At 47.6% G+C, this 13,398-nt stretch overlaps 1 protein-coding gene across 2 annotated transcripts in view; it reads left to right on the forward strand.

Annotated features, from left to right (window-relative positions):
* Positions 1 to 492: 492 nt before the first annotated feature.
* AP1B1 (adaptor related protein complex 1 subunit beta 1) overlaps positions 493 to 13,398 on the forward strand; it is a 52,100-nt gene continuing 39,194 nt past the window's right edge. For both annotated transcript variants that reach the window (XM_068562527.1, XM_068562528.1), the window contains exon 1: positions 493 to 637. The gene's annotated coding sequence lies outside the window, so the exon portion shown is untranslated. The remainder of the gene's footprint in view (positions 638 to 13,398) is intronic.

Here is a 13,398-nt window from a genome sequence, read left to right on the forward strand (position 1 = left end):
TAGCAATTGAGGTCCTGGCCGACCCAGCAAAAGGGGAAATGGGACATTATGAAGTTCTCCTTGGAGGGTCTGAGGTTTTCCCCTAAAACGCGGAATTCCCCTAAGGGCTGCACTGAAGGACTGCAAGCGCTAGACTAGACTTACAGCTCTAGTTTAACTCTTCCCTTTACAAGGTGAGTGCTCTTGAGCAACACCTGCCCCTTTCAGAACCTCAGTTTTCCCGTCTGTAACACAGAAGGGAAACTGACCTCAAAGTCTCTACGAACTTTTCCATCTCCATCACGTTAAATTGCTTAACGGTTACCTGGCCTAGTTTTTCTCCGCGCTCTACAGAAGACAGCGGCACAGAAGGACGTGTCGGGGGCGGAGTTAATTCCGTAGGCCCCGCCCCTTCTGGCCCCACCCCGCGGGCACCAACCCCCGCCCCAGCCAGTGCACCCTTGACCCCGCCCCCAGCCCGTGCGTCCACCGGAAGTGCCCGCGCGCGGGCAGCTCACTTCCGCCTGGCAGGTGACAGCCGCGGGGCTCGGAGCGGCCGGCGACACGGACGCGCCGGGAGAGCGGGAGGACAAGGCCGCAGACATTTTACTGCCGCGTCGAGCAGCGCCGTGGCGCCGGGAGCCGTTCGGACCTGTGGGTGAGGAAACGGGAAGCCCGGCGAGGCCGGAGAAGTGGTGGGGCGGGGAGTCAGGGGTCTGAGGTGAGGGGTTTCTGGGGTCAAAGGTCACGGAGAGGACAGGGAGCTGGAGGGGCTAGAGTGGCTTCCCAGGTCAGGACGGGGCAGAAGGGCTGCGGGTTCATTCATTCGCGCCCCCTTGAACGCCGGCCTGCACCCCAGACACCCCAAGTCCGCAGTCCCTCCCCGGGCGCCCTCCCGGAGAGACTCCTAGATTTAGGCCTGAGGGAGCCTGCGCCTGGCCAGACAGGAAACTTCTCTTCGGGTACTGGTTCCCCCTGCATACTCACCCCCGTGGCTATCCTGAGGCCTCCTCGTCGTTCAGGGCCTTATCTCTTTGCCAAGGTTCAAAAAGAAAAAAAAGAAAAGCTAAGAAATGGCCCGGCGCCGCCTCCTCTGGGGTGGGGTTGGGCTTGGTCTGTCCGTAGGCGCCTCACGGACAAGTTAACTGGGACACCTGTAATAATGCCAAAAGTACTGATGGAGGGCTTCCCTGGTGGCGCAGTGGTTGAGAATTTGCCTGCCAATGCAGGGGACACGGGTTCGAGCCCTGGTCTGGGAAGATCCCACATGCCGCGGAGCAACTGGGCCCGTGAGCCACAACTACTGAGCCTGAGCGTCTGGAGCCTCTGCTCCGCAACAAGAGAGGCCGCGACACTGAGAGGCCCGCGCACCGCGATGAAGAGTGGCCCCCACTCGCCGCAACTGGAGAAAGCCCTCGCACAGAAACGAAGACCCAACACAGCCAAAAATAAAAATAATAAATAAATAATAAATTTAAAAATTAAAAAAAAAAAAAGTACTGATGGAAATGCTAGCTACTGGTTACTGAGCTCCTACTATGTACCAAACCCTGTGCTAGGCACTTTACTTATAATGCCGCATTTAAGCTTCCCAGCAACCTTTGTGAGGTAGCTACTGTTGTTATCCCCATTTTATCCACGAGGAAACTGAGGCACAGAGAGGTTAAATCACACCTGTAAGGTCAATCGGGTAGTATAGACAAGAGCCAGGGTTCCCCCCCAGGCTCTCAAGGACCTGTAAGTGCAGAGACAAAGGAGAGGCTGGAGCAAGGTTGGGGTGTAGGGGCTATTTAATATCTTTAGCTGCCATTAAATTTGCACCTATATAAAGGTGTAGCCTACTTGCTTCTCGTCTGACCTTCATAAGGAGTATTTGATTCACTTTCTTCAGGATGAAACAGTCCTGCAGGTTATTGCTATAACTGATTACCTTTCAGGGCAAGAGAGGAAGTTTTTCCTGACTATTGAGAACTGTGAGACATAAAACAGGCTGGCCATGAAACGAATTTAAGAATATCCAGGACTTCCCTGGTGGCGCAGTGGTTGGGAATCTGCCTGCCAATGCAGGGGACGTGGGTTCGAACCCTGGTCTGGGAAGATCCCACATGCCGCAGAGTAACTAAGCCCATGTGCCACAACTACTTAGCCTGCGCTCTAGAGCCTGTGAGCCACAACTTCTGAGCCCACACACCACAACTACTGAAGCCCACACGCCTAGAGCCCGTGTTCCACAACAAGAGAAGCCATGACAATGAGAAGCCTGCGCACCGCAACGAAGAGTAGCTCCCACTTGCTGCAACTAGAGAAAGCCTGCGCGCAGCAATGAAGACCCAACAGCCAAAAAACTAACTAAAGAAATTAATTTAAAAAAAAAAGAAAAAAACAATATCCAGAACCTCTCTTGAGAGTGGTTGAGCTGCATTCTTTTTGGAGTGAAGAGAGGAACCACATGACCGCTAGGGGATCTTTTGGCCCCAGGTTCTTGAAGAACATTCCCAAGGGAAGGGTCTGTGTCTCTGAGAAAAGTACAGGTCCCATGGCTTCTTGACTGGGGAGCCATATCTTGTCCAGGAGCTGGTAAGGTGGTTTCATGGCCAGAGGATGAGGCTTTGTGAGTCTGAGCCTTATTCCTTTGCAGAGACATTCACTTGCTCCAGTTCTGCCTCAGTTTCCCTGATAGCAGCACAGACCCGCTGATTTCCTACCCACTCCTAGGTATTATAAGCCTTAACAAACGCTTGAGGGTTTCCACATGCTTCTGAAGAAAGCTGTGATATAAATATTACTGTAGTGCCTGTTTTTAAACTCTACGATCTGTTCTCCTAGTTCCATTGAATTCACGGAAACTTAATACTGTCACCTTATCCCCATCCTTCCAAGGGAGGATTTGAGATGAAGTGACTTGTCACAGGTGGTAGGAACATGAGCAGAGCTCAGAGCATCTGGCTCCCTGTCCTGAGTTGAGCCCACCAGGCTCCTTCGACCTCTTAGAGCAGCTTCATGAAGAGTGGCTTCACTAGTTTTCAAAGACTCAGATCCCTCAGAGGTTGTGTAGAGATTATCTGTTGAGTGTGGTTTGAGCAGAGGCTTCACCTGAGCGACGTGAATAGCTCAGAGGTGTGATGGAAAAAGCACTCCTCGACTCCCCATCAGTCAACCCTGGGTTCCAGTCCCAGCTCAGCAGCTTCTTGGTAGTGTGACCTGGAGCCTTCTTTACCTCAGCTCTCAAATAATACCTTCCCCTTGCCCCCCCACCGAACACTGGCATATGTGGGGGCTGGACAAGGACATTTGTCAGAGCCTGTTGTGGTGGTGGGTGCCTTGACCCTAGGCAGTTGATGCCCACTGGGGGCCTGGATTTGGGGGTGTTACTTCCATCTGCAGACAGAGACCTTTATGTACACAGGACTTCTCCTATCCTTCTTGTTTCACTTCCTAAAAGTGTTTCAGAAGAAATTCAGTCTGTTGGTCCTGCTGGCTCTGGGTGTGGACTTTCATCTTTTTCTAGTCATCCTCTGAAGCTGTTGCATGTCTTGACTGCTCACTTCCTGAAAACCCCCACGCCTGGCACCAAAGCCTGGTGTGCTGATGGTGAGCAAGCATTGCTTGGTTATGAGTTTTGCGCTTTGGTGTATTTCTGAAAGCTAAAGGGGCATCTGTTGCTTGTAGGTATTTCTTTTTCTGAACAGGTCTTTTTGCCTAAAATAGGTCACTGATAAATTATCAGAGCCCAGGAATGGTTTTTGTGTTCTTCTTCGCTTCACACAGAGAGGAACAAATAACTCCAGAGAGAGAATATTACTTGGGCAAGTGGGGAATCCTTTAAAGAAAAATTCTGCTTGAATATCCATCAGTGGATTCTCATTGCTCTCAGGCTGAAACTCACATTCCTTAGCGTGGCCGCCAAAGCCTTTTGAGCTCTGACCTCTGCCAGGTTCTCCTGCCTCATCTCTCCTACTCCTCACTTCCAGCCTCTCCCCAAGTTCCAGTCAAACTCAACTGCTTGCCACTTCTGCCAGCCCCAGTTGTTTACCTCTGTGTCTTTGCTTTGTGCTGTTCCCACCTCCTGAGCACCAGTTCCTGTCACACACACCCGCTTCTTTGCTAGACCACTACTTGGTGCTTCCCATCTGATCATCTCCCCCACCTTGCAGGCCTGAACTGGATGTCCTGTGGCATTGATCACAGTGGGTTGTCATTGTCTGCGTAGTCAGCTGTATTCTAAGTAAACAGCTCGTAATCCCTGGAGAGGACTTGTTTTAACTGTGTCTCCAGCACCTAGTGAAATATCTGGCACATAGTAGGTGCTCAGTAAATGTTTGGTGAATGAATGAATGAATATCACATTGAATTTTTAGGATTCCGTGACTCCTAAGGAATTCAGAGCACTTCCCAGATGATCTCCTGTCCATCCTCATGTCACCCCAGGGGAGTAGGGAGAAATCTGCCCAATGGTGGGAATAACTACTCTCGAACTACTGCTACCACCCAGCCAGCCATCAGAGTGCTTCAGGGCCTCCAGAGACCTGGGGGTTGGGGAGCAGCAGGAGGTGCTGGTGGTAACGGCTCTCCCTGTGTAGTAGTAAAAGTGGCTAACATTTATCAAGCACTTGGTGGACTGGGTACTGCTGAGGGCTTTGTATGTATTCACTTGTTTTAGCCTCACAAACCCCTCGTATGTGACATTATAATTCTCGTTTTGCAGTTGTGGTATGGTTGTGCCTGTTAGGTTGTGTAGACCCCTTGAGAGCCCAGGTTGTACCCTCTGTGGCCACCTTTCCTTTCCCAATCCCTTGTTCTTGAATTGTCTCCTGTTATTTAATGGAGCTGAGGAGGGGCTTGGCTATGGTTCTAGCCTCCCAAGCCTCATGCTTTTTGGGTCTTTGGCCTTGGGCTTGACCTCTGACCTCTGTTAAGAGGGTCTCCCTGAAGTTGGGAGGCCTTCTCTAGTTAAGGTAACAGTATGGTTGGTTGACTACAGAATGCCCAGAGGTCATCATCAGCCAGGATGCCTTAGTCACTGATCCCTCGTCTCCTCTGTGGACTTGAGCTGCAAGATGGTAGGTTTGGAAGTCAGCTCTCAAAAGCTTTAAAACTGGGACTTCAATGGCGGTCCAGTGGTTAAGACTCCACGCTTCCACTGCAGGGGGTGCGGGTTCAATCCCTGGTATGGGAAATAAGATCCCACAAGCTGTGTGGCGTGGCCAGAAAGTTTAAAAAAAAAAAAAAAAGTTTTAAAACCAGCCCTTCAGTGTTGGTTTTCAGCACTGAAGACATTCGTTACAGCTGAGCTCTATAGAGGACTAGCCTTGGGTGACATACTTTTTATCACACCCTAATTGCTTTTAGGGTCCTAAGCATATTTAGAGTAGAATGACAAAATTTCATTATAGCAAGCTATTGGGTCTGTTCTGTGGTTTTCACTCTCTGATCTCTAAGGGCTGGGTGGCTGGATGTTGAGACACTGAGGACAGAGCCTTCGTATGCCCAACATTCATTTATTCGTTCGTTCCTTCCTTCATTCATTCAGTATTTATTGAGCCCTGCTGTGTGCCTGGCACTGGGCTAAATGTGGTGACAGGTAAACAAGCCAGACAGTTTCTGCCCTTGGATTGCTTACCACATTCTAGTGGGGGAGAGAGACAAAGAAGAAATAGAAAACAAATGTAATGATTAGAAAAACAGATAAATCATGAGGGAAATGAGGCAGAGCAGCTCACCCCTGTTAAAATGTAAGCCAGATCTCAGGATTCTTGCTTAAAACCCTTCAGTGGCTCTCAGCTCATTCAGAGTAAAAGCCAGAGTCCTTACCTTGACCTGTAAGGCCACCTCCATTCTCTGACCTCATAACCCACTGCCCCCCTCACAGCTCACTCTGTTCAAGCCACATCGCCTCCCTGCTGTTCCTCAAACAGGCCAGGCATACTCCCACCTTTGCACTATTTTTTATGCCTGGAAGGCTCTTCCCCAGGCAGTGTCACCTCTCAAGGAGGCCTTTTGTGGCCACCCTGGTTAAATTTCAGCCTCCCACTCGTCCTCCCCCACACTCCCTATCCTCCTTCCCTGCTTTCTTTTTCTCCATAGCATTTATCACTGTCTGAGATACTATATATGTTACTTATTTATCTTGCTTATAGTCAACGTCTGCCGTTAGGATGTAAGCTCTATGAAGGGAAAGGTTTTTGTCTGTTTAATTCACTGCTTCATCCCCAGCATATAGACCTATTTATGGCTCAGTAAATATGTGAATAGGAGTACTGGGCTATGAGGACAGAAAAATACCTACTTAGTGCGTGCAAGGATGGTATCTTTGAAGTGATGTCACCTAAGCTGAAATTTGAAGGATAAGTCTAGAAGCTGGAGAGATAATCCAGGCAGAAGGATCAGCAAGTATGAAGGCAGTGAAGAGCTTGGCAACTAGAGGAGCACAGAAGGCCTGTGGGCCTGGAGGGTTATAGGCGGAAGGAAGGGCCTAGCTGAGCTCACATCATAGCCTGTGTCAGAGCCCCCTCTGCACACCTCCCCCAGCAATTTGTTTCCCCACTTCCTGCAGCTCTGATCACTCTGAGCTGATGCCCAGGGCCAGGGATAGTGATCTGATGGTGATCTGAAGGAAGTGGCCTGAATATTTCTCCCATTGGAGATGTTGCCACCTGACCTTCTACCCTTTGCCGTTTCTTCTCTCTCTTATCATTTATTTACTTACCTTCCATTTACTGTCTGTAAAATGGGCTAGGGTGTTTGGCATTCTCAATTTCAAAACAGCTTGACAACCAGAACAGATGTAGCTCTGACCCTGGCAAACCCCATGAAATCAACATTGGGAAGCTGCTCTCTAGTTGAGGTTGGTTTACAAAACATGAAATTTCCCCAAGAGGAGGATTGAGCACCAGTCATTTGAATATTTACTGAGCACCTACTACTTGCCAGGTACCAGTCTAGGAGCTAGGAATACGGTAGGGAACAAAATGAACAAAATCCTTGTCCTTATGGAATTTCATTATGGAGGGGAAAAAAATAGATAAGTGTTTTATCCTATGTTGGTGATAAGTACTTAGAGGAAAAAACAAAAGGAGGAAAGAAGGATAGGAAGTGTGGGGGATTTGTTGGGGGCGTGTACAATTTTAAATAAAGTGGTCGGAGAAGACCTCAGTGAGAAGGTGACATTTGAGCCAAGCCATGAAAGAGGTGAGGGATACATACACTACCAAATGTAAAATAGATAGCTAGTGGGAAGCAACTGCATAGCACAGGGAGATCAGCTCGGTGCTTTGTGACCACCTAGAGGGGTGGGATAGGGAGGGTGGGATAAGGAGGGTGGGAGGGAGACACAAGAGGGAGGAGATATGGGGATATATGTATATGTGTAGCTGATTCACTTTGTTATAAAGCAGAAACTAACACACCATTGTAAAGCAATTATACTCCAATAAAGATATTAAAAAAAAAAAAAAAAGAGGTGAGGGACTGGGGTGGGGGGGGAGGAAAGAAACAGGTGCGGGAGATTAAGAGGTACAAACTTGCAGTTACAAAATAAATGAGTCACAGGTATGAAATGTACAGCGTGGAGAATATAGTCCATAACTATGTAATATCTGTATGGTGACATATAACTAGACTTATCATGGTGATCACTTGGAAATATGTATAAATATCGAATCACTATGTTGTGTAAAAGGAACTAACATAGTGTTGTAGGTCAATTATACTTGAGAAAACAAACTTATAGAGAAAGAGATAAGATTTGTGGTTACCAGAGGCGGGGGTTGGGGGAAGGGGAATTGAATGAAGGCAGTCAAAAGGTACAAACTCCCAGTTAAAAGATACATAAGTATTAGGAATGTAATGCACAACATGATAAATATAATTAACACTGCTGTATGTTGTGTATGAAAGTTGTCGAGAGTAAACTGTTAGATTTCTCATCACAAGGAAAAAAATTTTTTTTCTGTTTTATTTTGTATTTATATGAGATGATGGATGTTCACTAAACTTATTGTGATAATTTCATGATGTATGAAAGTCAAATCATTATGCTGTACACCTTAAACTTATACAGTGCTGTATGTCAATTATATCTCAATAAAACTGGAGGGGGGAAAAAAAGATGAGGAGCTGAGCCATGAGACTGTCTAGAGAAAGAGCCTCCTTGGCAAAGTGAACAGCATGTTCAAAGGCCCGGGGGTTGAAACATGCCTGTTGTGTTCCAGGATCAGCAAAGAGGCCCACATGGCTGGAACTGAGGGAGTGATGGGGAGAACAGTGGAAGAAGTTTGAAAGAGATAATGATAGGGAGGGTGTGTGTGTGAGAGACAGAAGGGGGTATGCATCTCATCCAGGGCTTTGTGGGCCATGAGGCCATGGTAGGGACTTTGGCTTTTACTCTTGAGTGAGACAGGGAACCATTGGGGGATTTTGAGCAAAGGGATGCCATTGTCTGATTTAGACTGTCATAGGACCATTCTGGCTGTTGCCAGGATGGGTTGTCAGGTGCAGTGTGGAAGCAGCTTTGGTAGCAATCTCAGTGGGAGGGGATGATGGCCTGGGGCCAGGTGGTAGTGATAGAGCTGGTGAGAAGCCCCTTCATGGACTCTGAATTCATTTTGAAGGTAGGCCCGACAGGAATTGCTGATGGATTAGATGTGTGATATGAGAGAGAGTGTATTATCAAGGGTAACTGAGGTTTTGGGCCTGAGAACCTGTCAAAGATGGTTTTGGTAATAACTGGATAATGAAGACTGCAGGATGAGTCAGTTGGGGGATAGGAGGAAGCAAGTGGTAGTTTTTATCATTTTAAGTTTGAGCTGCCTGTTAGCCATATAGACATTCCAGTGATATCAGGCAGTTTGAATATATGAGCTGGGAGTTCAGAGGAGAGGTTGGGCCTGGGGATGTAAAGTTGTGAGTTGTCAGCGCATAGATGGTGCTTAAAGGCATGACACTGGATGAAGCAAGCAGCTGGAGGAGGGAAGAGGGCCTCTGGGAAAGGGCAGAGGAACCAGGCCTGAGCCCTGGGGCACTCCAGGTGTTGAAGGAGAGGGAGAGGAGGAGGAACAAAGGAGACTAGACAGTGGGGTAGAAGGGAAAGTAGAGAGCATGGCATCCTGGAATCCAAGGGAAGAAAATGTTTCAGGGAGGATGGAGTGATCAGTAGCATCAAATGCTTGTTAGCATGAGACTTGTCATTTGATAAGATCACTGCATCTTCTGCTGGCAGGGTCCAACTCACCCTGGAATCCAAGGCTATCTTTGAATCCCATCCTTCCCTGACTAACCTCATCTGCTCCTTTCCCTGCCATGATCTTGCCTTCAGCCAAGCAGGGGTCTCACAGACCCCTAAATATGTGTGCTTGTTTTGGCCTTGGATACGTCACTCCTCTCTCAGCATCTCTAACTCCTCATTTTTAAATAGGTTACTGGAGAATTAAATGACACAGGGGCTCTAAATTACTTAGCACAGAACCTGTGCCCCAGCCAGTGTTTGTGTTGGTTTAGTTATTCTCAATTCACTCCCTGTTAATGCTGACATCTTGGGGGTCTTCTCCATGTCACCTTCGCCCCACCCTTTCCAAATCCGACACATCTTTTCATGTCCAGCCAAGCCCCTTTTAATCCAACAGGGCTTCCTTTGATGCTCCACCCATCTCAAAGTCTCTTCCTCAGAGCTTTGGTGGCAGTCATTTGGAGGGCATGATTACTCTGCTGTTCCCCTGAAGTCCTTCACCTGCCCTCTGAATCTGTAGGAGCCATCAGGAAAAGATTGTTCTTTGTCTACTGTGTGTGAGCTCCTGTGTGGGGTGCAGTTGCAGGCTTGGAGCCGACGGTGCTCCACACTGTTAAACATGCTATATCCAAAATGTGACAGATTTTCAGAAAGTGTTCCCAATGTATAGGTGGGAAAACTGAGGTCTCAGGAGCCTAGTTCTGTAGTCTTTGGCCTCTGTTTCCTCATCTTCATTGATTTAAGGATTGTTCAGAAGAAGCCCCTATTATTTCGTTTATTTATTTATTTATTTATTTTTGGCTGTGTTGGGTCTTCATTGCTGTGCCCAGGCTTTCTCTAGTTGTGGCGAGCAGGGGCTGCTCTTCATTGCGGTGCGCAGGCTTCTTATTGCAGTGGCTTCTCTTGTTGCAGAGCAGGGCTCTAGCGGCGCGGGCTTCAGTAGTTATGGCTCGCAGGCTCCAGAGCGCAGTCTCAGTAGTTGTGGCGCACGGGCTTAGTTGCTCCGCGGCATGTGGGATCTTCCCAGACCAGGGCGCGAACCTGTGTCCCTTGCATTGGCAGGCAGATTCTTAACCAATGCGCCACCAGGGAAGTCCCTGGTATTTCGTTTTTAAGGAACTTTTCCTTGGCAGCAGACCTTTCCACGCATTACTGCTTGTAGATTAGTCGAGAACTGGCCCTTGATGCTAGAATTCAGTCCTAGAGACTCAGTGCTGATAGAAGAACATTTGCATGTACCATTTGCTTGCCTTTAGTTCCTTTTCATTTTGAGACTTTAATTGCTAGTGGGTCTCAGAAGATTGACTTTGATTAATCAGTTTTCCTCCAAATCCCAGGAGACCCATAACTGGGTGATCTCATCCAGACAGGCTTTCACTAGGCACATTACCAAACTTGACGTTCCTCCTGTCCAAACTGGATGGGCTGGCCCTAAAATAACCTGTAATTCAACCTTCGAGGGACTCGGCAGGGATGTGTGGCAACATACTTCACATACCATTTAGCCTAGAGTGTGTGTTTCTGCCAGGGTTTCCTCAGAGAGGAGGAGCTGCCTCACTGGACACAGTGGGACATGTGTGACCTCATTATGGGGCAAGAGTAGAGTGTGTTGGCGCTACCATTTTCTAGCTGTGTGACTCCAGACAAATGCCTTGACCTCTCTGGGCTTCGGTTTCCTTATATATAAACTTGGGATATTATCAATACCTTCTTCACAGATTACTGTAAAGCTCTTTACGTAGTTTCTGGCCCATAGCGCATATCCATCTGTCATTACCACTTCCACTGCCACCTTTGTTTCAAATCTTGTGCCAAGCCCAAAGAAGAATACAGCTTATTTTCTCGTAGTAATTGAACTGGCTTGAAAGAGCCTATCTGAGTTTGGTGACCACATTGTCTCAGAGAGGAAGTCTGAAATCTGGTTTCTCTACTGCTGACTCACCTTTTAGTCTTCAAGGTGGCCTTACCTGTTTACCTGTCTGTAATGTGAACTTTAGTACTTACTTGTGAGGACCTTTTCCTCTTTTTTTTCTATTTATTTATTTTATTTTTCTCTGTGTTGGGTCTTCATTGCTGCGCGCGGGCTTTCTCTAGTTGCGGCGAGCGGGAGCTTCTCTTCATTGTGGTGCGCAGGCTTCTCATTGAGGGCTTCTCTTGTTGCGGAGCACAGGCTCTAGGCACATGGGCTTCAGTAGTTGTGGCACACGGGCTCAGTAGTTGTGGCTCGCGGGCTCTAGAGCGCAGGCTCAGTAGTTGTGGCCCACAGGCTTAGTTGCTCCACAGCATGTGGGATCTTCCTGGACCAGGGCTCGAACCCGTGTCCCCTGCATTGCAGGTGGATTCTTAACCACTGCGCCACCAGGGAAGTCCCCCTAACTTAGTCTTGACTGTCCTTGAGCAGGTTTCTGAAAGCTATTCATCAGGCAAGGGTTTAACAGTGAATTTCAGCACTGAAGTTGGAAGCCACCAACACAGACTTTTTTTTTTTTTTTTTTTTTTTCAACACAGACTTTTAAGGATCAGTTTTCCCTGCCCGGATATCCTTGAATTCAGAGATGGGTCTTGGGAGCTGGATCAGACCTTGTCAGGTGTCTCTCTCCCCGTTTCATTTCCTCAACTTCTCTGGCTGGTCTCACTACACCTATAGTCTCCCTGGTTCCATCACTGGATGCCGATGGCGTGTGGTCCACTCTGCTGGTGCTGCCAACTTCATGCTTCTCGTCCGACTGCAGAGTATGGGCTGCTCTGACATGAACCACTGCCCTGAGACTAGAAAAGTCCTCTCCCTGGCCATTGTCTGGCCATGTGGGGAATTGCTTGGCTTGTTACTGTTTTCCCTTCTACTGAAGACCTAATGAGGTTTGCTGGCCCTGGCTGCATTCTGAATTTGTTTTCTTTTTTGTCCCCTTGGAAACGTTTTCTGTCATGCTCTGCGAATGATCATGCTCCATTTTCTCTTGTTTGATACCCAGGAAGAACACTCTGGTGAGGAAGTGGATTCCACCTCTAGCAAGGAATCACAGAACATGAGATGCAGGAGGGATCTTGTCCTTTAAACTTTGTTTTCAAACTTTGTTCTATGAACTATGGGGTGTCTGAAGGGCCCCCGGTGAGGAGGGGGAAAAGTGGGCATAGTGAAATGAGTCAGGCTCGGGGCCCTCACCCTTACTTCAATCAGAGCAGTTGCACTTTTATTTTAAACAATTTAACAACGGGGTGACGGGTGGGGCTTGAAAAGCCATTGATCTGGTTGAATTCTCTTGTTTGACAATTGGAGAAAGGAAGGCCCAGAGATGGGGGGTATTTGCCCAGGGTCACACAGCTGTTGGTAGCAAAGCTAGAATTCCTGGCAGCCATCTTGGCATTGGATCAGCCGTGCCATGTTTGTGGAAAGTTAGCTGCAAAGCCTCATGTTCCCGGTTTGCCCAGTTGTCGCTGTCTGGCACTCATCAGGGAGTCCTATTGTTTTGATCTGTTATGGGCCCTTGGTCTTCTAGCTTCTCTGGGAACCTGTCCTTTCATTTTGCCAGCAAACATTTGGTGAACTCGTGGAATATGTCAGACATTGTGCCAGTCGCTGGGTTGACAGCATTAAACAGGAAAGATCCTAAATTAGAGTTGTGAGGAGGGCTATGGAGAAGTCCACAGTATGATTGACTCAAATGTCGAGGAGGCTTCTGCCCCTCTGGGTCTGGAGAGGGGTCCTCTGGGGCAATGGTGTTTGAGCAGAGACTGAAGGAGGAGCCCGGGGGTGGGGAGAGTGTTTTGAATTAGATGCACCATTGTTTTCTAAACTGCATTATGTTTAAAAGAGATGATACATGCATAGGATATAAAATTCCCAAGATAGACAAAGGTAAATGATGAAGGGTCAGTCTCTTACCCCAACCATTGGTAATCCAGCTTCCTTTCTTGAGGAAACCACTGTCCACTTTTCTTATTTACCCTTTCAAGGATAGTCCATGCATTTGCAAACACTTGGTATTTATGTTTTATTAATATTTTAATTTTTAATAGAAATGGTAGTATACTACATATAGTTTTTCATCTTGCTTTTTATCACTTAATAGCTTACAGAGTGTTGCATACAAGTACATGTAGAACTGCCTCATTCTTTCTCATGATTGCACAGTATTCCCCATGTCTGTATGTAGTGCCGTAATTTTTTAAACCAGTCAGTCCTCTGTGGGAGGACA

Source organism: Eschrichtius robustus, chromosome 14, assembly GCF_028021215.1.
Source record: "Eschrichtius robustus isolate mEscRob2 chromosome 14, mEscRob2.pri, whole genome shotgun sequence".
Taxonomy (NCBI): domain Eukaryota; kingdom Metazoa; phylum Chordata; class Mammalia; order Artiodactyla; family Eschrichtiidae; genus Eschrichtius; species Eschrichtius robustus.